Raw genomic sequence first — 24,410 nt, forward strand, 5'->3', positions numbered from 1 at the left:
TTCCTTAGAAGGTTATTAAGAAGAAGAAAAAATGGCTAAGATTTGATTTCATGAAGGCTTTACTTTGGCTTTCTACAGCTGGAACTGTTGTCACTCATTGTCCCAACAGCTGCTAGCTATAGGTGAATATGAACAGAAACTTGCAGGATATCTGGATTATAGTTTTTGTCAAAAGTTTTAGCAGTTTGATTTATCTAGTAAATGGAGATTTATCTTCTTTTTTTTTCTACTCTCCAGATTGTTAGTTTGTTTAAAAATTCTATTAAATCTATTGCAATACAATGTTATTTTCTGTAGCGCTGAATAACACCGTCCATCTTTTTTTTTTCCCTAGAATGGGTGACAGATCCTAATCCTATTATAATATATAAAAATTAATGCCAAAGTAATTTTAATTCTTCTAACATTCAATTTAAAATGTTTCCAAATGCCCTCAACAGTTATAGTCATAAAGTGATCTGCTTATTAAGGTGAATTTTGCATTTTCACTCATATAGCTGGCCTTAGAAAATAGTAGTTTTTTCATCCAAAAATTTGGATGGATAGCATTTTTAGCAGGTGTAGCCCCCAAAATAACAAGTTTATATATATTAGATAGTATACTGTAAGAGACATTCTGTTGACAAAGAATAATTCCATAAAACACCTCCAGTTCACCAGTTATTTTCTTAAATAAATGGGAAAGAACAAAATTTATTGTTGCCCTACTCTACGTGTAACATGAAAGGCAATAATCAACGTATGAATGTTTTCCCTCTGAAATGGATTTACATCAGAGGCAGATGATTAACGTATTTTAGAGGTCAGACAACCTTCTGAGCAACATCTCCACAAAGTACTGTTCACTGCAAGGACTCATTATTCAAATCCTGTACCCCTCACTCTCACTTGCGGCCCCCTTCTAGTAACTGGGTCTGTCAATCTGCATCAGCCGACTGAAAAATTTCACCAAAATTATCTTTTGCTAAAATATGCTACGTCACTGAAACTACAGCGTTTCATAGAGATACACTGGTTTTAACAGTTTTGTCACAAGAAAGGTAAGGAACAAGAAAGAGTGCTCAAATTTCCTTTGCCTACAGGCTGTGGCACTGCTTCTAAGCATAGGATAAATGATGTTGACAACTGTGGCTGGGCTTGTTGTGGCCGATTCAGAGTCATTTGGGATGAAGGGTCTTCAAGCAGGAAAGGGAGCTCCGGTGCACCATGTTGTGTTAGGGTCCAGGTAGTACCCTAAATAGGGACTCCCTGAATGTATGATACGTTTGTTTTGTACATGAGTAGAAAGTATTTTTTCTTCATTTCAACTCACAGGAATGCTAATTAAATAATAACCGACAAAAGAACTGGGGTCCCACACTTTCAGAATTTGTCTTGATGTTAGATTATAATTGTCAGGAGGCCTGAACAGTGCAGCAGAAGAGCAGAGCAAGGTAGGGGAAGAATTCAAATGAGCCATATACACCATAGCAGCGATGATGAACTAAATAAAGTCAGCCTGATTTCACAACTTTTTAAGTCTTCATCTTCCTTTAAGTCTTACATTACACAAACTTTTGCTTCTAGCATCAATGCTTTCAAACAGTTAATTGCAGGACCTGTCCTCTTATTTCTTTAAATTCTCTGTCCCTTGAGCCACAGTTTTTCCCAAATTGTCCCTTCTACCTCCTCAAAGCACCTCGCAAATAGGTCCGAGGATCTAACAGTTGACATCTTTTCAACTCAAACAGTTTATTTGGAGTATCTGACTCGGATTGCCAGGTCTGAGGTATCAAATGATCCTTATGGGTCCCTTACAACTGGAGATATTTCATGATTCTATTAAGTCTATATATACTAGGACACACTCATCTGTCTATATAATTCAGTTGCAAAGAATGTAAAAGAGAGAATTGGAAAATGAAGCATTCACATTAGTCAAGTCTTTAAAAGCAAGCAAACAACATTACTTGTGCACAAGAAAGTCCTGTAGTTCTACATGGCAGAAGTGCATTGTATTACTGCTGGTACAACTGTTAACATTACCATTTCCATAGATTCCAGAATTTTTTTATATTAACTTTTCTATTTTCTTAACTTTAGCAAAAAAAAGAATATTCCTTTCTCAATGATGACAGAATTCTATAATTCTTTAATGTGTCATTGCTTTCTAGTATCATATTATGACACTAAATACCTGCAGTATTGTAGGGGTCAATGAATGAACGCACATGGCAAATCTCACAACACATTAGATTTAGGAAAATACAACAATATGCCAAAGCAAGCCAAATATAAATGAAAGGGCTTTTATCCAGGAACACTGAAACTGGGATGGCAAAGACAACAACAGATACAGTGATTGACATACTGTTCCCTCTGTCCTAAGTCAGAGGAATGGACTCTGTGGCCTCCCGAGCCCTATTTTCTGTGATCAACATCCCGTGCCAGAGCTTCTGCACTCTTTGAATGAGCACATGGAGCGTGAGAGCAGACCTCTTGCCTTTTGCTCTGTTTTCTTTCTACCCCCAGCAGTCAGAGGTCTGCCGGTAACACAAATTAGACTTTTGACAGCTGTAGACATTTAAACCTGAAGCTCAAACCAGTAAAGGAACAGGGACTACCTTCCAGAAGTAAAGCTTACATGTTAGTACACCATATAGAAAGGCAGTCTGCATTTTACATCCCATTTGATAAACAGGAAACAAACTTGGCACAAAAAGTTTTTAACCAGTGAAGCTTGCTGCTGTATATCCATTACTGTTACAAAATGGGATTACAGTTATTTTGCGATAGAGTTGTGTGCTTCATGTATTTTTATTGTTATTTATTTTAAGGAATATTTTTACAGTGAGGCATAAAAGGTTATTACTTGTTTAACAGTTAAATATGACACTGGCAATATTCATCAACATTTTCCAACTATCATTCCTAAAATTAGTTTTCTAACAGACATTTAGGTAGCTGGACCAATTTTCAGAAATTATGAACATCTCCAGTTTCCACTAGCAACTTTGTCTATTTACTCTATCAAAGTATACTTCTAAACACAAATTGCAGAAGTTACTTTTAGCTATCTGTGTTCAGAAAACTTGATGTTTCTCAGTGCTTAGGTTTTGGGTTTGTGTTCCCTCCCCTCCTTTTTTTCTGTTAACTCACTGGTGGCAAGTAGATAATGATGCTTTCTATTCAAAACACACCATGCCTCTTACAATCTTATAATGAAAGCACACACAGATTATAAGGACAAACTGTTTGGAGTTGTCGGCTGCAATTCCTACATTCTCTGTGTTTTTTCTAGATGTGAAAAGAAAAGAAGAGCAGTTGGGAAATTTGAGTTTTATTTCCTGCACACACCTCATTTTTACCGCTGTAAAATGAGGGTGAGTCTTCCTCTGTCACCTGTGTAGGTGAAGAAACTATGTAAACATGACACCTTTTCAAATAATGCCATAAAATCGTCTGTGGGAAGAGATATCTATGCCTTTACAGCTGCAGCTTCTGGTGTCTTGAAAATTCATAAAACCTGAAATACTGAGAAACCTGGTGCTGTACAATTGAAAGAGTTTATACCAAGAAAAATTCTTTACACATCACAAAAAAATCTTAAATAAATTTTAAAGATGTGGTTCCATTGTATTCCCTACACATTTTTCACATGGCATAGGAGTAAATTTGGAAGGAAGGTCAAAGTTTCCTGTACTAATCTGTGTATCCTTTCTTTCCCATTGTCACAGGGCAAAGACAGGTGAAGCACACAAGTTATCTTTTTAATAAGTCTTTCTTAATATAAGCATTGTCAGACAACACAGTCTTCGTTACATACAGAGATCTTTCAAAATGGTATGACAGAAAGAGAGGTTTATGAGTTCCTTTGCTAAGCAAGGAAGATGCAGTAATTGAAAGCGCCCACGGGCTCGGAGATTTATTGTTAAGGGAAGTGTGCTCTAAACAAGAGTAACATTAAGGATTTGCCTGTAATAATTCAATCTATCTTACTTTACAAAACAACATCTAAGTTTGCAAGTAGTAAGGCCTTGTTTACAAATAATTTGCAGCCTTCAAAAAGGCAGCTCTCAAAACCTCTCAGATGAAAGAAATGTAAGATATTGCGACTGAAGCACAGGTCACAAGTGTGTACTTTAAGCCAAGTGTGTTTTTCATTGAAACAGGTTCAACCTCTGTGCACTTAAGTGTGTAGGAATGAGAGTAAAACAGCAAAACAGAGCAATCTTCCTTTGTGGCTGGACAAACAGATCCAGGTGGCATTACTGGATTAGGAGTTGGGAAATTGCAAGATCAGATGAACTTCAAGATGACTATATTTAGGGGCAGCAGTCATGTCATTCTGCACGAAATTCTTGAATACGCCTGGGCAGTTCCAGTCTTTCTAAAGTTCATGCTTTTCTTTATGTAACTTAAGTACAGAAGGGTGCTACTCATTGCCACCCAGCTGGGCAGGCCACAGCAAGGCTCTCCTCCTGGCTGAGCACATCTCATCCCTTAGTAAGTGATCATCACTATGATAAAACTGCAGTAGGAACTATACAAACCTCTAAAAGACATTAAAGGGATTTGGCTAGAAATTGTGGAAGAAAGGGATCACAGTGAGGTGCATTTTAAAGAATTTGGTTTTCTTTGCCTAGGACTTCTCTCTGTTATATCCCAAACACTGAAAAATAACACTATACTTGCAGACCGGGCTTCTTTTCTCAGCAATAAAAGGTGTTTCCTTCTAGACATAGCATTCATCTTAAATTGATCCTAAGGGAGGAAGAGGGTGGAAGAGCTCACTTAGCAAAATACTGACTACTTAGCACATAGTAAATGTTCAGATCCCATATCATACCCAGTGTGATGGAAGGGCTATCTTCTGCCCCTTCTTTCCCCTTCCTGCTGCTCCTGGCACTCTATTCAAAGAGCACAGCTGCCTGCCATTCGTTGCACAGACACGTCTGTGTAATGAGTCAGCACAATCTTTGCAATGTCAGCATTTATTCAGATAGAGTGGCAGATGTTACTTACGTCGCAGAACACAACATTAAAATCTTCACCAGAGACATTTGATTTCATAGGTTGTAATTTTTACAGGAAGATCACAGGTCTGTCATTTGAACACACAGAGCACTCCACAAAAATATCCAGATGTGCTGCAAAATTTGTCTTGGATCAGATGAGGAAAGGAAAAGATTAGATAACCCACTTGATCTTACATAGAAGCATATGCTGCTCCAGAGGAATTATTAGAAACTCTCTGAACCTTAAGGACAAAATTGTTAAGCCAGTATTTAACTGACACAGATATTTTGCTATTACCTTTTAAGATGGTAGGAATTACATTGCTACTATCTTTACAATCTGCTCTTCAGCACAATACTTGGTACAAAGACAAGTAAAGCATGTGAGTTTTGTGTATGTAAAAACATGAAAGCAGGTATTTAAAAATATCTTAAAATATTTTAAGTCATCAGAACATATAGCTTAATTAAACAAATATAAAAGAAGTGTTAAGAGAATTATTTTTAAGGTACTCATCACTATCTTATCTGGGTCTCCTGATGTTCTTGCTTACAGGGCTCTTTCATTCATCTACTTAGAAGTATTCCAGTTGTTCAGAGAATGAAAAGTACTCTCAGTTCTGGTGTTCCTATTATGCAGAGGTAGTTACTAGGAAGCTGTACTAAATAGCCTTTTACACCTCAAAAGCGCATTACAATAGTGATAGATGGATGCTCATGCCAGTGTGAAGAGGAAAAAAAAAGGAAGTGAACTAAAGACGGTTCCATTTTCATGGCAATTCCTTTCTTAAGCACAAAAAAAAAAGCACACACACAAAAAAATATTGATCTACCTATAGTGGAGATGGTGACAATGAAAAGAAAAGGCTACACCAATCATCTATTGATTCACTCTTATACAACAGTCTCTATCACTAACCAAAAGCACTGAAAAATGTGGTTGCCTAACAAGGAGGAACAAACACCAGAAACATTTTAATTTTGTCCTTGGTGTATAATAATGTCAAAGACCTTAAATACTTCCGTGATGGAAAACAAGATAGACAGACAGATACGGAGCAGGTCTTTTAATGCAAAGATACAAATATACTTTGTACCTATTAACTAATTCAATTCACACTATCCCTGTGAAATATTAGAACAAATTTTATAAAAGAACAAATTAAGACATAAAGAAATTTAGATTCTTCAGCCTTTGAGGTTGAATGGTAAATTTTCCACTGAACTGTTACAGAATTGCGTGGTAGAGTGATCTTTAGATCACACAATGAGGAACTGTCTGAGCCAAGACTGGAAAGGTAACAATAAGGAACCCCTTCAGCAGTGTGTACTTATTAAGAGAATTCATTACTGCAGGAAAAGATATAACTAGTCACCAGAAAGTCATCCAAGACTTGCCACATTCACCTACCATTTAGAACTTGCATGGAATTTATCCTGTTCTTTTAATATTATCACGTTTTTATATAATTAAAGTAACATGATTTTGTTCTTCCCGTTCACCCAAATTAAGCATTACTGCTATATATTTGTATCCAAGACCTGCCATAAAAACCTTTTAATCATATTTCTGTTTTCCTCTGTGTCATTCATTACCTTTTCAGTTTGGGATTTTTTTGTGGTAATGGAACAAAGTTAAATGAGTTTTGACATTCAAATCTTCATCTACAAAGTAGTTCTTTAGTTAGATTGCAGAAAGCTTTAAGAACATATACTGGCCCTCAGGGCAGATCAAAGCATGAGGAAAACAAAGTTGGGAGGTGAAATAGAGCTCATCTGGGAAACAGATGAGACTCTTTGTGGTCTAAACCTTAGAGACAGAACAGTTTTATAACCTAGAAGAGTTGATAGCAGTGTGCTATTGATTGGACTTTCAAATCAGTTCTTCTCCCATTCCCTATATCCCTTGTTACCTGTTTTAACAAATGCAAAGTTTAGTTGAGACACTTGTAGTTTCTCAGTGAAACTATACAAAAAGGCAACTTTAAACAAGTGTTCAGGCAAAAATCACCAGGCTGTCTGAATGGACTTTCATATATTTGCTGAAGACAGAATACGAAAGTCAAAGCTATCTTTTCACCATTTGGGGTTTGAAATGTGCAAACCTTAAGTAGTCAGAGAAGAGGAGAATCCAAAATTGAAGTGAAAGGTACAAGGAAAGCTTTCTCGAAGAAGGCAATTGTTGCAAGCTGTAGTGTTTGGTGAACATACGAGCTGTGCTCCCCATCTTTCTCCAGTGGATAAATATGTATTTTAATGCAATTTGCAATGGGGTTTGGGACTTATTACCAGCTGTCAAGAGATTAGTTATTGAGGGCTTAACTGACAGTGGATAATTAGCTTCTCTATGAACGGTGATTGTGTTTCACTCTGAAGATAGCGTAGTAAGAAAATGAAACATATGGCAAAGTCAATTATAATTTTTTTCTCAAAACTGTTTTTAATGATATTTAACTATTGATCTGTTGGGTTCCAGTTTACTTTGATGGGTATGCTATATGGTAAGAAGCTATTGTATTTAGGCCGTTTGCTATTTTAACTACTTATTGCCTATTTAAACATAGAGAAATTAGTATATTGTTATTCAGAAAAGGCTATTCTTTAGTACAATTTATGGAGCAAATGAGAACGCTTCACAGGGCTGCAGAATTATCAACAAACAGATTATAGTTTTGTCATGGCCTTGAGGCAGGCTGAGTAATCCTTATTACTTTCACTACTCAGCAGAGTTAATGCTGTCTTGGAACCAAACATATTGACAAAGGTCTTCTAATGCCATTTCTGAAAGTATTCTTTTTGCCTTTGTCAAGTAATTCAATGAGAAATTATCGTAGCATTTTAGATCCTGATTGTAGGAGCAGAGGGTTATCCTAGGAAGCAGAGAGGCATGCACAGCCTGGTACTTCTCCTTGCATGCTTACATTTGCATAAAACATGAATTGTTTACAGACGTGTAGTAGAGAAGGATGCCTATTGGATTAATAATCTTAATATATCTGTATCACTCTTGTACAGATAACAACTAAACTAAACAATAATACAAAATGACATATTTAAGCAAAAACATATCCTGTGTCCCAATTCTTACTTGAAGGTATTAAGATAATGTCTTGGTTCCTCATTTTTCCTGTGTTAGAAATTTGACAGAATATTTTTGAAACACTAAGTGCTTTCTAACAAAGATGAAGAAATCTGAAAAAGACAAGCAAGATGGTAATTTCTCTTCTCAATTTGGCCATTGACTCTCTATGCAATACTGGCCAAAAGAGTGCTTTAATGTCTAGAGGTTTAATTTCAGACCCTTTTAAAAGGTTGGAATTCCACAAGGCAGGAGAATGGAAGTTTATTGCAAAAGTTAAGAATCTAAAATTCCTAAATTAATTAGTTTAAAATTTATATTAAGTCTTAATGTTCTGATTTCTCTAATAATATTGGACAAAAGTAATCTAATTTACAAAACACAAAGTCCTTCGAAAAGGGTGTTATAAAAATACTGGAAGGCTATTTCTATTAACATAAAAAAATAATTCCTTACAGATTCAAGTCACAGCTTTAAAGAAAAAAAGAGATATAATAGGACAGATACAAAAATACTTATTCTTACATGCCACTGGCATTTTAAGTCAGATGTACACCAAAGCCAACAATATGGATTCACATATCTGGATTTGTTCAGACACTTAAAATCTTTTTGAGGAAATTCCTTCTTTTCTACACAACAGTGTACTAAAGAGGAAGCTTATTATCTGTAGTACAGCACTACGTTATATAGCATTATACCACCACCCAACTATTCTTATGGATTAAACAGAATTGTTATAACTGATAAGCTAATTCAATTCAACTCTGAACACTTACTTTTCTTACTACACAAAGGATATCTGACAAAATACACAGAAAATAAAAATTCCTTTTCCTTCTTACATTCCCTCTTCTCCAAGAGAAAAAAGCAGCAGGCACTGTAAACTGAGACTTGCGTTTTTTGGCATCCTTAAAGTGTCTGTGGCTGTAGATAAGGTCACGCCAGAGCAGGTACACACTGAAGTGTCTGTGGCTGTGGATACTCCACACCACAGCAGGCACACCCCTGAAGAGACTGTCACCCATGAATAAGTCCATGCTGGAGCAGGTACACCCCTAAGGGACTATGGTCCATGGATAAGTTCATGCCAAAGCAGGGGCAAGGGGATGAGTCCCACCTGAACCCTTGGAGGGTGAGCCTCACAAGAAGTAGACTCAACCTGAGCTGGCTTTGGTAGCCATTAACTCCACACAACACACCACCTCTCCCATCCGGAGTGACCACCATAACAGACGGAGCCCGAAATCATGGACTAGATGAACTCAATGGACATTTTATGGATATTTTACAGGTGTGGCCCAAAGACTAAGGGAGGTGGTGAGTAAAGAGGATGTATTGGATAGTGTGGAACCTGAGCATGACATAAATGGTATGGAATAAGGGACGGAGACTGTACTAGTTTTGTCTGGGATAGAATAAATTTTCTGCATAGTAGCTCATATGGAGCTATGTTTTGGATTTGTGACCAAAACAGTGATGATAACATAGGGATGTTTTATTACTTATTACTGAACGGTGCTTACACAGTGTTAAGGCCTTTTCTGTTTCTCACACTGCCACATCAGCAAGTGGGTTGGGGGTGCACAAGTTGTGAGGGGATGCTGCAGAGGCAGCTGACACAAACTGACCAAAGTGATATTCCATACCATATAACGTCATGCTCAGCATTCAAAACTGGGAGGGAGGCAAATTTGCCAGGGCTGCCATTGCTCAGCGAGTGGCTGGGCATCAGTGAGTTGGTGGTGAGTAATTGGTGTTTTTTTGCATCACTTGTTTTTCTTGGGTTTGTTTTTCTTTGTTTCCTTTTTTTCCTATTAATCTGTCTTTATCTCAACCCACGAGTTTTCACACTTTGACCCTTCCGATTCTCTTCCACATCCTACTGTAGGGTGTGAGCAACTCAGCTGCCTGCTGGGGTTAAGCCATAACACTTGGATAGGTGTCGCTTCTAGTGGGTCAGAACAGAAACCATCTAGCTTCCAAACCCATACAATATGAAGTATGCCTGTTGATGTAGTCACTGAAGGTATCCGAATCAGCTCTGTTGACATACAATTTTATCTTTTGGATGCATATATCCTCTTTTGGGAAATAAACTGAAATCTCAAAAGAAACGATACAAAGAATGAGGGTTCTCAAACTGATACATTTATGGGACACTAAGTCAGTTCACTCTAAGTTTTTAAGAAAAAATGGTAAAGTTCAGAGGCCACTGATACAGCATCTTTATAACAGCTGCTTTCCATGACTAACAATTTAGCCTGGATTTAATTCAGAGATCTAAGAATTCAAAAGTGGGCAGGTATACTACCAAAAGAGTATTTCACTGTGTAATGAGAGCAAAGCCAAAAGTGGTAATATCCAATTCCACTCTAATGGCTTTTATCCGTAGATCTCAAGATGCTAGTGATATTCCACCAGCTAAGTGCTCTATATTCAGCTCAGGAGGATGTCAAGGGCAGAACACCCATGGACTTTGAAAGTTTGCTGGACTGAGGCAGATGTATCAAAACATATCATTCTAGTTTCTGTCTTACATAATGAATTGTGGACCAAAGGAGCAGTAAACCATCAACCACCAGCCTGATAATTGCATTTCTAATGAAAATGTGTGCCCCTTTTGTGTCATTTCTACTGTAAAACAGCATGCTAGTACCCACTAGTGAACAGTGCACTCAGCAGAAGCATAACTAATAGGAGAAATAAAAATTATGTCCCTGATGGTGTATTTTTAAATGTATTAAATAATGATTAGGGGCAAAGGGCAAATATTCAGCAATCAGCAAGCAACCAACAGGGGGGAAAAAAGATACTGGTTCAGTAAGTAAAGACCATTAAAAATGCTAGTGTAGCCCTTCTCTGAAATCTTCTCCCACTCGTCATAAAAGTAGTGAAACATATCATCCTTCATTTTGATTGAAGCTAGTCTCTTCTCCAGATGTTAAGGCTGTTCTGTTATCTGTTACTATGTCATATATATTCCTGTATATATACTGTCAAAAAGACACACTTGTGGGTTGACAACTAAGATATTAAAAGGCAATTCCGGTTACAGTTGGCCAAATTTTTGATTAGCTCTTCAGTAAACAAAGGGCATTATTACTGACAGTAGTAGATTTCAGACCTATATGTCAGGTATATGTCAGAACACAACTTTCAAGCCTCTGTCGTGTGTTATGGTATGTTAAGAGATAGCACACGCATCTCTAAGAACCTTGTTGCCAGGCTTAAATAGAGACAAGGGTAAGAATCCAATCTGCTAAACAGAATTTCTCAATTGTACTCCTCTTTCATATTGAACATACTGAAATACTTTTATATACAACCACAAATTGTTGTTAGGCAAACCTAGATGGAACAGGATATCATTTGGGGGCTTTATAATATTTCTGATCCTTTACAAAGGTTGGCTGAAAAGACACCGTACACAGAAAAAAATGACAATTATTTCTTCTCTAAAAGGAACAGCATAATACAGACAAATGGACGTTGCAGGAGAATTGCCAATTATACTTGGCCTGGTTCAAAAGGTTAATGATGAAATATATCTCTGGCTTATATTTCAAGAAGAAAACTAGCAGTAAGGCAAAATTATTCATTGTGAAACAAGTAAAAATGTTTCCTTTGGTCTTTCTCTAGCTATTGCTAACAATTCACTACTACAAAATGCTTTCTGCTGTTGAAACAGGTATGCTTAATCTTCTAAATTAAATTTAAATACTTTCAGACAGAATGCACTAGATTTATCTGTCACTTACGTACGTGTAATGATGTAAACAGAAATGAAGGACATGGGAATGATCCTCATTAATCCAATAATACTTTGTGGTTAGACCAGGTCATGAGAATATTTACAATAAAAAACTTAATTTGCTCTATGGGTTGGTTTAGAAAAATGCAGTTAAAAGACAACAATTTAGATGAATCTAGATAAAACATCTCCTGGTAAACAAGCTGTTAAAAAACAATAATTGCTTGCCCCATTAGTTGTGGTAAAGTTAGGGTGGTTTGCCAGGCAGAGTAAAAACAGGGAAAAACTCTCCTACTGTCCAGAGGATGGAAGAAATCCATGAAGTATTTTGAGGAGCCGGCCAACCTAGACTTCCCTGCATCTCCAAAACAAAACACACATGCACAGTATGAAATGCATAGCAATTAACTCTTTTTGAACTTCTAGGTGAAAAAAAAAAAAACAAACCAAATATCAGGTAAGATACTGAAACACACTGCCTGTTCATCACGTACACATGTTCAACTCTCTCACATGAGAGAAGCACCTAACAGTGAGTTGCTGCCAGAAGAAGCACCAGCAACTGCAAGAGTCAAGAGCTTTTAGCCTGTTTTTTTCAAGCGCATTCAATTTTACAAACCTTATTGGCAGAAGTCTTTAAAGCATTTGATTTGCTAAGAATATATCCCAGTAAAAATAAACCAGCTATAAAATATCTCAAGTTGGATATTTAAAACTGCGTAGGTATTTTTAAAGGCCCTGTCTTCTAATAAGCATCCATCTGGAGACGAAATGTTTGAATATGAAAAGCAATTTTACATTTAAACTGAGATTTCATAAACAAAGCAATACTGTTATGCTGTTACCCTGTGTATTTTCTTCTTTTCCCCCATTAGCTATCTCTTACAGTTTGATATTTCAATTGCTTTCACAAGTATATAGGCACAGGCAGATGTTGCAGCAAAACGTATCTTTATCAAGTGTAACACCCAGGACAAAACCTTCAGCCAAAAAAACCTCACCAAGCAATAACAACCGCCCTCCCCCCGCCCCCCCCGCCTTTTACCATGATCTGAAACTTGTCAGAACTCAGGTACTGACACGTAAGCAGAGAGCAAACTTCAAAAGGGAGTCTGACACAAAATGTTCCAAAAACAACACTAAGAAGTTAATATTAACAATGAAACAAATAAAACCATTGAAGTTAAAGAGTAAAAACTATCTTCTGAGTAAAATATTCTTCAAGATAAACAATTTTATCATCTTTAACACAATTCCAAGAGATCTGCATTTGGGAGTGAACTGAGATTTGCTTCAGGTCACATCACCATCTAAGAATATTACACAGGTGACATGCTTCATCTGAAGACAAGGAAAGGCTATTGTTCACTTTGACCTGTCAGCCCAATTGACATCAAAGTTGTCAACAAAAATAGAAACAGGTGAACATGAAAGCAAAGGAAAAAATATAAAGTAACGAAAAGGAAGACCTGGAAAGAAAATGTCTTGCCATAGAGGACTTCTCTGCTTAGGTCATGAACTCATGTCACATTCTCATGATAGGTGGCAATAAATATCTGTTAACCTCATACAGAAATGAAGCACAGTCAGGATAGTCAATATTAATTGCTAAAATAGAGCACACTGATGCAAAAATAAAGACTGTGTAACGATTAAAGGATACCACTGATGATAAACTGAACATAGATGTGGAGAGCCACGAGTTCCTGAATTTTAATGTCAACTGTGAGAGTTTATTAGGTGACCTCGGCAAAAAACTTGCCCTCATTGTTCCATAGACCCCCACAGAATATAAAATAACATTTAAAGGTTTGGATACACAGCAGTGTGCCTACACCTACTATAAATCTAATTTCTCACAGACATCATCTTTGTATGTGCTTTCCAGATGTAATTCTGGTAAATATGTCCAGGTACTTCATGATTCAGACATTTCCTATAGCCAACAAGAGTAACTTATGGAGAGCCATGTGAAGGGGTGGGGTTGGCAGCCAAAAGAGGCCCTATGAATAACTCTTTATTTATATTGATTAATTCAGGTTAGGTTCATGGAGAACTCAATACAATGTTGCACATGCAAAGGAAGACAGAAATATCATGAAAACCTTTCGATTAGGTTTTGCTTAGTAGAGAAGATGTTAGATGTAGAGATGCTATGTTTCTGCTACTTTTGGCTGATTTATTGTATTAATACCAAATCATGACAGTTCAGGATCCAGGAAACTACCATAAGTTCCTATTTAAAAAAAATAATTTTGAGAACTGAGATTTAGTCTATGACATCTATTTGGCTCAATAATTATGCTGAAAATAACTGATAAGTGTATTTAACAAGAATTGTTACTAATCTAAATTTCTTCTTTTGTAATCTAGTTTTACTGAAAATAAATACAGACATCCTAAAACTGCTTCAGTAGAGCATGCTGATCAAAACTGTTTAGGAACGAGTATCATTTAAGTCTATCAAGGTATTTTAAAGTACATTACAGTAGTATGAACTTCAGTTTTGTGAACTGAGTTGTTCTATTGTCACATGTTATCTCAACTTTTTGTTTTTAAAATTAGTTGCTGATGAAAGCAGAACACTGGCAAATGCATTCTTCTTCCTCCAAACTAACTTGAGGACATACCACATACTCTAGACTGATAACTAAATAATGTTTTAAAATACCAAGTTGAACAACAATTTAGAATACAAAAAGATGAAAGATTAGGAAATATATTTTAAAGTGTTTTAGAGATCAGTAATGCTAAAAAGCACAGCAGATTAATTATTCCTGTTATCTTGTTTGATTTCCCAAGAAAACTAAAGGAATCCTTACTGAGGGAATATCATTGTGACAGTCAACACTGAAATCAAAAGCGCTGATGTTTCAGCCCCCATATTTAGGAGCTCTGAATGCAAAATGTTACTATTTCCTTTGGGTGATTTCCCACATTGAATAGCCTATATCAGATATAACAAATCTTTAAATTGTTAAAATACCTTAGGTGATAAGTGCACAGAAAAATATATAAACAAACTATCACAGCTTCAACATTCACTTTTATCTTTTACAGAGTCAGACTTATTATACGAATGTATGATCATACAATGCATCTTACACTTTTTAGCTGCATACTATATTCTGATAATAGTTATTTACATAATTATTCTTTCTGCAGGGAAAATATGGCGCACTGTGAAAAACATACTCAGGAAAAAGTCATTAGACAATTACTCATACAGCACTCTGGAGCTAAATCCACAATACTGTGCAAATAAGTAACTTCCTCAATGCACTTCTGTGAAGGAAGGTTAGCCTAAGTGAGTTATCAATTTTAAAGTCAAATCTCCCTAGGTGTGGAGGCAGACATACAACTTACACGCGCTTACCAAATAAACAGATCAATTCTGTATAGTCATTAAAGTACCATTACACCTTTGTTCGGGTTTTTTTTTTGCTTCTTTGTACCGTCTTTCTTGCTGATACGTTTTGCAAGAAGTAGAAACAAAAGGTGAACCTTATGCTAAGAGTAGGACAATTTTCGGCTTTGCTTTTTTGTCCTTTGGATCTTAAACTTTAATTTTTGAAAGACTGAAACAACTTATGCAAAGAAAAAAGGCACAGGTGTGGCTTATACTGTGTGAGGATGGTCAAGTAATAAATCCACATTGTACTAGATTACTCATGCCTTTTAAGACAGACCAAAGCGAATTTACTTGTATGAGGACAGTTTGGAGGACAGAGAGGACAAAATGAAATTATTTGCTGCAAGGAAGTGATGAGGATGATCTTTGTGGCCCACTGCATAAGACTTCTTTTTAAAAGGCAATTCAGGGCAGATGAAAGACATGCGACTTTCTAGTACAGGAGTCCTGTGCAATAACTCCTTTTCTGAGTACTCCTCCACCCCAATAACAGTATGTGTATGGGGCCTACCTTATTTATAAGTTCATAATTATTTCTTACAAAGAAAGACGAGAAGAAACTCATCAAGAAACTCATATTCCCATAATCATCAAAGGATTTCCCCAGAGAATTCCAGTGAGCTCAACAGGACCGCTTAGCTGCAAAGAAAGCACTTAGACAATTCAGGATCTGGGGAGTGTTCATGGGTAAATAAGCCCCATGGACTCGTACTAAATCTGCTGCATACAAATAGTGACAGGATGTTGAAGCGGCTAGGACACTGGGCCGGGACTTCATCAAACCTGGTGGTGCTGTGCAGCCTTGATGACCCCTCTTATTCTCCCATAATGGCCTGTCCTTCTTTACCGATTTAAGTCATTCTCCTGGGTAAAGCTGTCTTTCATTGCCTGGATGTCCACCTGGGGCCCCAGCCTTTGTTGTGGTTTCTAGAGGCTATTAGAATAGAGATCACAATAATTGGGGGTGTGTGTGTGTGTAATAATTTGAGGAACAATCCCGTGGTAGTAAAGACCAGCTCTTACTCAGGCTTTTAATAAGCAGGTAGAAAATACACCTCTGAACGGTCTGTGAACATAATGCTTAGCTTTAAATAAACGTTGATGCTGCTAATAACTAAATATCATTGCCCTGAGCCAGCAGGTTTTGATACAGTTCTGTATATTCCTTACAGTTATTTGCCCCCTAGTTGTGCTTGTTTTCTTTTGAAGAATAATTAAGATTTAATGGCATATTTTCACAGTTTTTTTCTGCTTGCTTTCTTGCTGCCTACTGTGCTGATTGCTTGTGTCTGATCCTGGTCATTACAAGAACTGTACAGTAATTGCCTATCTGGTGACTCGTTAATGAAGGTCCCCAGAGAGATGAGAAGCTGTTCTTTTGAAGTTCATCATGTTTGCTGTTGGCCTTCTAGTTTAATCTATACATTCAGGACACCTTATTCAATTATTGGAAACTCCTTTTTTCTAAGGATATAGACACCTTGTAAACAAGGTCCTTTATCTCTGCTAACAGCATGGCTTACCTCTGATAAATCAAAGCATTTTACACACCAGACACACTCTTTTCATCTTCGAAAAGCCAGGATGGTTCAGAAAAAGAAAACCAAAACATTCTGGTACAAACAGGTGTTTTGAATCAGGGGATTACCTCCAAAATGCAGCATTTCAAACATCTGAAATTCAGCAACATATTGTAACAAAAAGCTGTGTTCATGAACACACATTTTCCAATTCTCAGAAGTTGTTTTTTCTCTTTTAAACTGAGCTTTATAAGAGAGAGCATTACATTTTCGAATTTTCTGTGAAAGAAAGGTTTGAAATAGCTTTAAAAAATGATCGTAACATTTGGACCCAAGCCAACCAGAAGCTTCCAGCTATTTATTTTCAGGCATCGAACCTGCTCCTGCAGGTTACAGACAATCCATAACTTAGCCTTTATCCCTTCCCTAGCCCACTGCTACTTAGGAAAGCTACCTCCTCCCAAACGCTTATCTCTGACTCCCTGGCATTTATATACCCCACCAACATTAACCTCAGATTTCTCCAGAGCATCTCACCAGTCGCCTGATGAATGGATTTTTGAGACACCTATCCATGTTTCACCAGAAACTTATCAAAACGTTTTACAACACTTTCTGGTTTTGACAAATGAACCTGCCAGGGAAAAGACTGTTTCAACCAAACATTCCCGCAACTGTAGCACTGGAAATACTCGGCATCAGTTCAGACAATTAGATTTTTTTTTTTTGCTTGTTTGTATGGTAGACACCAGTACGCAAAGGTGGAGGGTAGTGTTTTGCCTTCGCTGAAGGCCATACTGAAGGTGATTAACTGCTTCATTTTTATTATCTGTGTCATTTGCTCAATTGTTTTTCCACAGTTGTGCTATCCTTACAAGAGCTATCCACCTGCATGGGGCCTCCACTGCTTGTGTTCACAAGCCTGCTTTGTTTTCTCAGTTTGTCTACGTGTAATTTGACAGGAGAGGAAATAGCTGTGAGCAGAAGGAAGTCTCCAGAATGAGGGCTCTAAAAGGGAGGCGCTCTTACTACCAACAAACACAAAGACATGCTCTAGGAAGGCTCAGTCACAGGGAGTCCCATCGATACATCAGGACTTGAAAGATCCATGCAAAAAGTTTCTCTTGGTGTCTACGGAGAACATCAGGAAAAGACGGATCCCTTCTGATTTTAGGTTTGATGGTAAACAAGCATGACAGGGCTTCTGTAAAGTTAAGCAGTCAGGCTGGCAGAAGTCAAAGACAAGTTTTGCATAAAAGCAATTATGAACAGATACAAGTGGGGAGATCTTAACGGCTCCACAACAAATTTTAATTAGCCCAAAACACCTGATGACGATACTGCACCCTCTTGGGCACCTGTGCTACTACCTATTTGCATACAGCCTAGCATTTTGCAGAGCAGTCTAACAGTTTTCATCAGCACAACACAAGAAATCTCATTTTAAAATTCAAGCAACAGTTCTGTTTTGGGCTTACTTGTTGCTATCCTGAATATTCTAATCTACAAGAAAGAGAGCTCTGAATCTATTTTCATAATTGTGCAAGGAATCACAGGAATCAAAGCAGTACAAATAACAATAGTCTCTAAAACTTAACACCACTTGTCATGGCAACTATATAGTGGGGAGGACGTGATGGATCAAAGCAAAGTCTGTATTACCCCCTCACTGGATGAAAGCAAAAACCAGCAGTTAGTAGACACGGCTGACACTCAGTTGTCACTAAGTCACTGTCATACATACGTTTAGTTGCACACAGTGAATTTGGGTTTAACTCGTTTAACCAAGTTTCACTGTATAATCTTTCTCATTATGGAGCAATGTGGAATACGCCACTTCATACCTCTTGAAATGCAGTCACCAAACGGAGGAGACCCCCAGGGCAAATGGATGGTAACACCAGTGTATTCTGGGCCCTGGGGATTTGAATGAAAATACATGATCAATATTTCTGCAACTGCAAGCCCTCCTTCAAAAAAATTATTAAAAAAATGAACATTGGCTGTGAAAAATCCATGCTGCTGAAGACTTGATACTTACTCAAGAGATCAAAATACATATCTAAGGCATATTGTTAAATAAAAATAAATATTTTGCTCAGATCAAACTCAGTAGCAAATCTTATGCCCATACATCAGTGTATATAACAAAATTGTAAGAAAACTGATAAGCATCTTTCAGAAAAGTTTAGTTACAGAAGATTTATTTGCAATATGTAATTGCGCTGTGCTACACTTTTTTGTAGGCCATTTCAGTAGCAAGTTGATGGAATTGTTTATTGATTTGTTACATATTGATTCAATAATTTGTTCCTTTAAACCATTCATATTTTAACAAACCATCACTCACATGTTTTCCTGACCTCTTTACTTACCTTTGATGTGAAATGATTGAGAAATGTTTGGAGTTTTACTTAACAGCTGATTAAAATAACCACTATTTGAAAGACAGAATTACTGGGGCATCAGGAATCTATTAAATGAGCTGGAAAAATCCCATGGACTGTAATATATGCGTGTGATTAAGAGCTCTCCACTGATTTGGTTTCCTTTCCTACTGTCTATTATAAAGGCATTATGAAAGTTGCATCAATTAAGACACTAGGCCTGAAATATAAAAGTACTCCACATTTTTCAGGGAAAGCACAAATAAAGGACAATGTAAAAATCTCACTTTGAGATTGAGTATGACCTCTCTCATGAAAGAAACCCAATGATTTGCACAAATTTTCTTGAGATTCCTTTCAAACAGACATTCAATGAACATTCCCTAGAACAGCCACCAATCAATCAGTATAAAAATTCAGTTTTAAGCTTTTCTGAGGAGAGATTCTTGCATCTTGTTACCTTAGAGTAGTAGGCATTACCACTGCCCTTTACAACAGAGGCTACAAATACTTTTTGCACAAATAAACTCACTCAAATTTGACAGTTAAACTACCCAAACTCAAGTAAAATTTCTCTGCTGCTTCTACAGAAAAATGAATTATAGTTTGCATCTTTTCAGAAAATGCATAAAGTAATCCTGAGTTTTAGAATGGAAATTTTCTTCACACTGTTAAAGAGGTACATTAAATTAACATCAAAACCTGTCGCAATTGGATCTTACATTTTTAGCGTAAAAACATTTATAAAAGACTGGGTACCTGATTCCTCTGTTTGTACTGGTGTTTCTTTTATTCCCAGGGGACTTAATAATCTGGGAAACCCAAATATTGTCATCTAAATCCCAGCACTAGTCTCTAGTCAAGCTAGAGATGGTAAAACTCATGTTTCCTTTGTTACCAAGACTCCTTGGAAATATTTCCAAAGGGTTTATCACAGAGGTATCTGGACAAGTCATTTATTTTATTTTGTTATTCTGTAACAACAGGAAATGCTTTTAGTCACTAACGTAATGTATAATATCACAGTCACAATTTATGCTAATAGGTGGTTTTTTGTTTTTACAATCCTTTATTTTTCTGTTTTGAATTTTAGTGGAGTTTTTTTTTGGCACTACATTACTCCATACCTATCTTCACTTTGTAAAAACACTGAAAAGTAGGGCCAATATAGTCTATTTTTAAATGTCAATTATAAGAAGGATCTGAGAACCATTGATGCGCTCACCTTTTGCAAAAAGAATCAAAGAGGGTGTAATGGCAAAAAGAGGGAGCTGCCAGCGGTCCTGTGAATAGAAGATGGAGACAACATGTAGCAGTCAGCTGGCTTATTTAATTTATTCAACAGCCTTGTACCCAGTACTGTCAAGAGAAGAACAGAAAGATGGAAGTGGTTTGTTTGTTTTTACATCAAGTGATGCCTGGCAGCTGAACTCAGTTACTTCAGGTCTCAGAATAAAGAGATGACAAAGATATGGTCTGTAGTGATTCAAATAGCTCTGTTCTGGGGGCCTCTTTCTCAGAGTCAGAATACGCTAGTCAGTAGATACATTAGGCCAGCACACCCATGTCCTTTTCATGGTTTGGTTGGTTGGTTAGTTGGTTGGGGTTTTTTTTGTTTTTGGGGGGGTGGTTGGGTTTGTTTGTTTGCTTTTTACATAGAAATAACAGCTATTTCAAAGGATCTTTCCAGCTTGTGTCAGTACTGTATGCTTCTAGGAACTCGAATAATTCCCTGGGAAGCTTCTGCATCAAATATTTTCCTTTACCACAACAGAGTACAAAAGGGTATCTAGCACAGTTCATCTTCTAGACAGGTCCATACTTTATCAAATAATACACTCCACGTTAACAATGGGAAGCAGGTAAAGGACTTAAGTCACATCATCCTCATTTGAAGAGATGAGCTAAGATCCGAGAGGACAGGGACTCAAGAAGCCATGGATGCATCCATAGCACGGGTGTGTTTCCTGCAACTCCTCACAGAGAATGTTCCACTGCCGTCAGCTGTTAACTTGATGAGAGTTTACGGGATCTGACCCCTCATTTGTTAATGCTTGCGCAGCACTTTGAAAACACAAAGCGCTCTCTCTAAATGGGAAGTGTCATCATAATCATTATTATCATCTAAAAGAATGACTTCTGGAGTACTCACATAACTGAAAATAACATCTTGTTCTTAGTACAAACATATTAATAGATCTGATATCCAGGCCATAATGGTACCTATATGAAAAAGGAAAATAATTAATTAAGAGGCTGCACATATGAAAGAGAATATGTGTCTCAACTCGTAAGTACTTTCTCTATTTTAATTTAAATACAATAATGCACATTTTCATCAGAACTTACATTATCTCTCCTGCTTTTAATATTATAAATTCTATTATGATTCAGAAGATCTTATTCCGTAGTAGAACAGAAGAGTAATTAAAAGAATTTCCAAAGGCAGCAGTGTAACAGTGTTGATGGTAAAGTGCACACTGTTAAGCAGCTCAAAGGGATTAGTATGGAGGACATTAACAACCTTAACTTGCTTTACAGTCTGATTTTCCATCAAATAGAAATCTGGAAAAAGAAGTCATTTGCCTCTCTCTTGTAGGTCAAGAGGACCAAACAGGAATGGGATATGCTCTGTGATTCAAAACTGCTCTTTGCACCTCGTTTTCCTTCACGTAAACCAAGCAGGGAAAAGCACGCTACCTCCCAGGCCCTCACCCTACAAAAACCCCTCTCTATTTCTCTTTTTCCTCACTACCTTATGCTCTTATGAATTACACGCAGGACTGCACAGCTTTAAATAAAGGTAAGCTTTAGCACTTTTCTAGGATGAAGCACAAAGTGAAGACAACAGTAGGGCTGCCTGAAAATTCTGCAATTTTAACATCTCACAAGTATCATTACCCATTGCAGCCACAACTCCTTCCTCTCTGCTTCCTTTTTTGGCCTTGTATTTACCTTGTATTCAACAAAAGCAAGGTGGTAGTAAAACACCATTATTCACACAACATGTAGGCCTCCAACACTAATTCTTTGCATTCAAGCAGAACATTTCATCAAATATTTGAAATCCATATAGTTCAATAAAAAATGCCTGCGGCCCAATTTTGATCTGACATGTGTTGAATATTTTACAATATTAAGCAAGCTTCAGCATTACTGATACTTGCTGGATTCACATATTAAATTTTTTCAGGGTAAAATTAACATCGTGTTAGCAGGAGATCAAATTCAAATAGTCTTGTGTGGAGAGACCTACCAGTCAGTGTGGAAAAGTTGGGGGGTTTGTAACTTTTAATTGCAGTCCCATAACGTCAATCTTTCCTTCATCGTTCCTTCTCTGTTTTCCCTTGAACATGACATGTGCAAAAACACAGCTCTCCCAAACCAAAGACAGACATCCACACCTCCTGGCTTTCTTGGCCTCTGCTAGTTGTATGCTTTTAACAGCTGTTTTGCCATGCCTGAACTTCACCTGCACAAAAAAAGATGCCACACTACAAAGTAATGCCAGATGCAACGCCGGGCAGATTATCTGGCTGCCTTCATTCAGGCTCTGTGTTTTTATCCAAAAAGGATGCGCCAGCTACAGGAATACAAACACAAACTTGACAGGAAGTTTCACACAGTAAACAAAACACAAGCTGCCAAATAAACATAAATTAACTTCACCTTTTTAATAATTAATCACAGAATGTTGTAGAAATGTAAAAGCAGCTTTAATTGAGGGACATTTGGATCATAGCAAATTAGTGATTCCACTGAGGTCGCTTTAGAGATATCTTAGTTTGCTATGAATGAAAATATCTTTTATTTTTTTTTAATCCTTACAGTATTCTACATCTAACAAAACTGACATTAAATAGATAAGAAACAAAACAAAACACACAGCATTTTATGGCTAATGAACAATAGCCATCTACTGACTTTCATATCATTAAAGTACTAACACAAGCTAAATTAATAGATATTGCAATTAAGATTTAGTAATGAGAGGGCTAAAAACTGTTCCTGGTGGCTTCTCACTTAAATGGGGAATGAAAAAAACAACAGCAAATCATTTGGAAACAACACATCATGGTTATGGTACATGATTTTGTAGATCTGAGTTTTATTTGTTAATAGTTAAACTAGGCTATGAAAACATTAAAAATCAAATATTTGTGCAAACATAAAATTGACGATTTGTTGATTCAAGAGAGGACTGCTCCATTTGACAGCCAGTTTGCCTAAACATTCAATAGGTTGTATCGTTAACTTGTTCTAAAATCCATTCAGTTTTCTTCAACCAACTAACCCAGCTCAAAACAATTGTTTTTTCTTCATGAAGATCTTGGGCTGGCTTAGCCCATATATTTTTTCTTATGCTGTAAACAGGGATTTTGATCATTTGGCACTCAAGCCTGAACAGTTTTAAGTGTGCAGAATGCCTTGTATGAAGATGGGACTAAATGTAAAAGCTTCGAGCCACATCATCCTGAGGAAATCACACCAGAAAGACTAAAATATGGCACATGTAGTTAACGTCATCATGTTAACAGTTGCCAGCAAGGCCAGTTCTTCTTAGATGCATTCATTCTCTACCATGCCTTGCACCTGAGGATAAAGAAATGGGGCCATTAAGTATGGCTTGAAATTTACTCCATTTAACATGCACCAATATACCCAACACTGCTGTTCTTTTGCTCACGTGTAAGAGAACTCACACCCATGCTAGAATGAAATCAAGGTATTGTCATTATATTAAGCAGTATACAGCCTTGCAGCAACAAGTTAAATTCGGTTAAAATAAAAGGTGATTGAAATACAGCAAGATCACAACACGAATAGAATTACTGCAGCCATTACCAAGCAGGTTTTGAACATGGGGCAAATAAGGGGTCATATATCACTAGGAATGGGGAATTAAATTCAGTGATAGCATGGCAGAGCTTCTGTTGTGGTATCGGACACAGTCATTGCACAGCACAAGAGAACTGTTATTTGTAAAGAAAACCAATGCCATATAAAGAATGTAGTAAAGATCGAGATCTAAGTATTTAGCCTGATCCACAGCTGTCGTTCCTAAAATGGGGTGGTAGAAGATAAAACCTATTCATAATCACAGTCTTCATATCTATTTCTTATTCAAAATGCTTCCCTCTTTCCACGAAATTCAGTTTACAGGAGAAAGATGCAAATTGAAATAAAGAGGGTCTTTAAAAGACTGTATGTTTTCTTTGATTTCATGATATGCCCTGACACCCTTTAGTATTTTGACGTGA

The sequence above is a fragment of the Larus michahellis genome, chromosome 8 (genome assembly GCF_964199755.1).
Source record: "Larus michahellis chromosome 8, bLarMic1.1, whole genome shotgun sequence".
In the NCBI taxonomy this organism is placed as follows: domain Eukaryota; kingdom Metazoa; phylum Chordata; class Aves; order Charadriiformes; family Laridae; genus Larus; species Larus michahellis.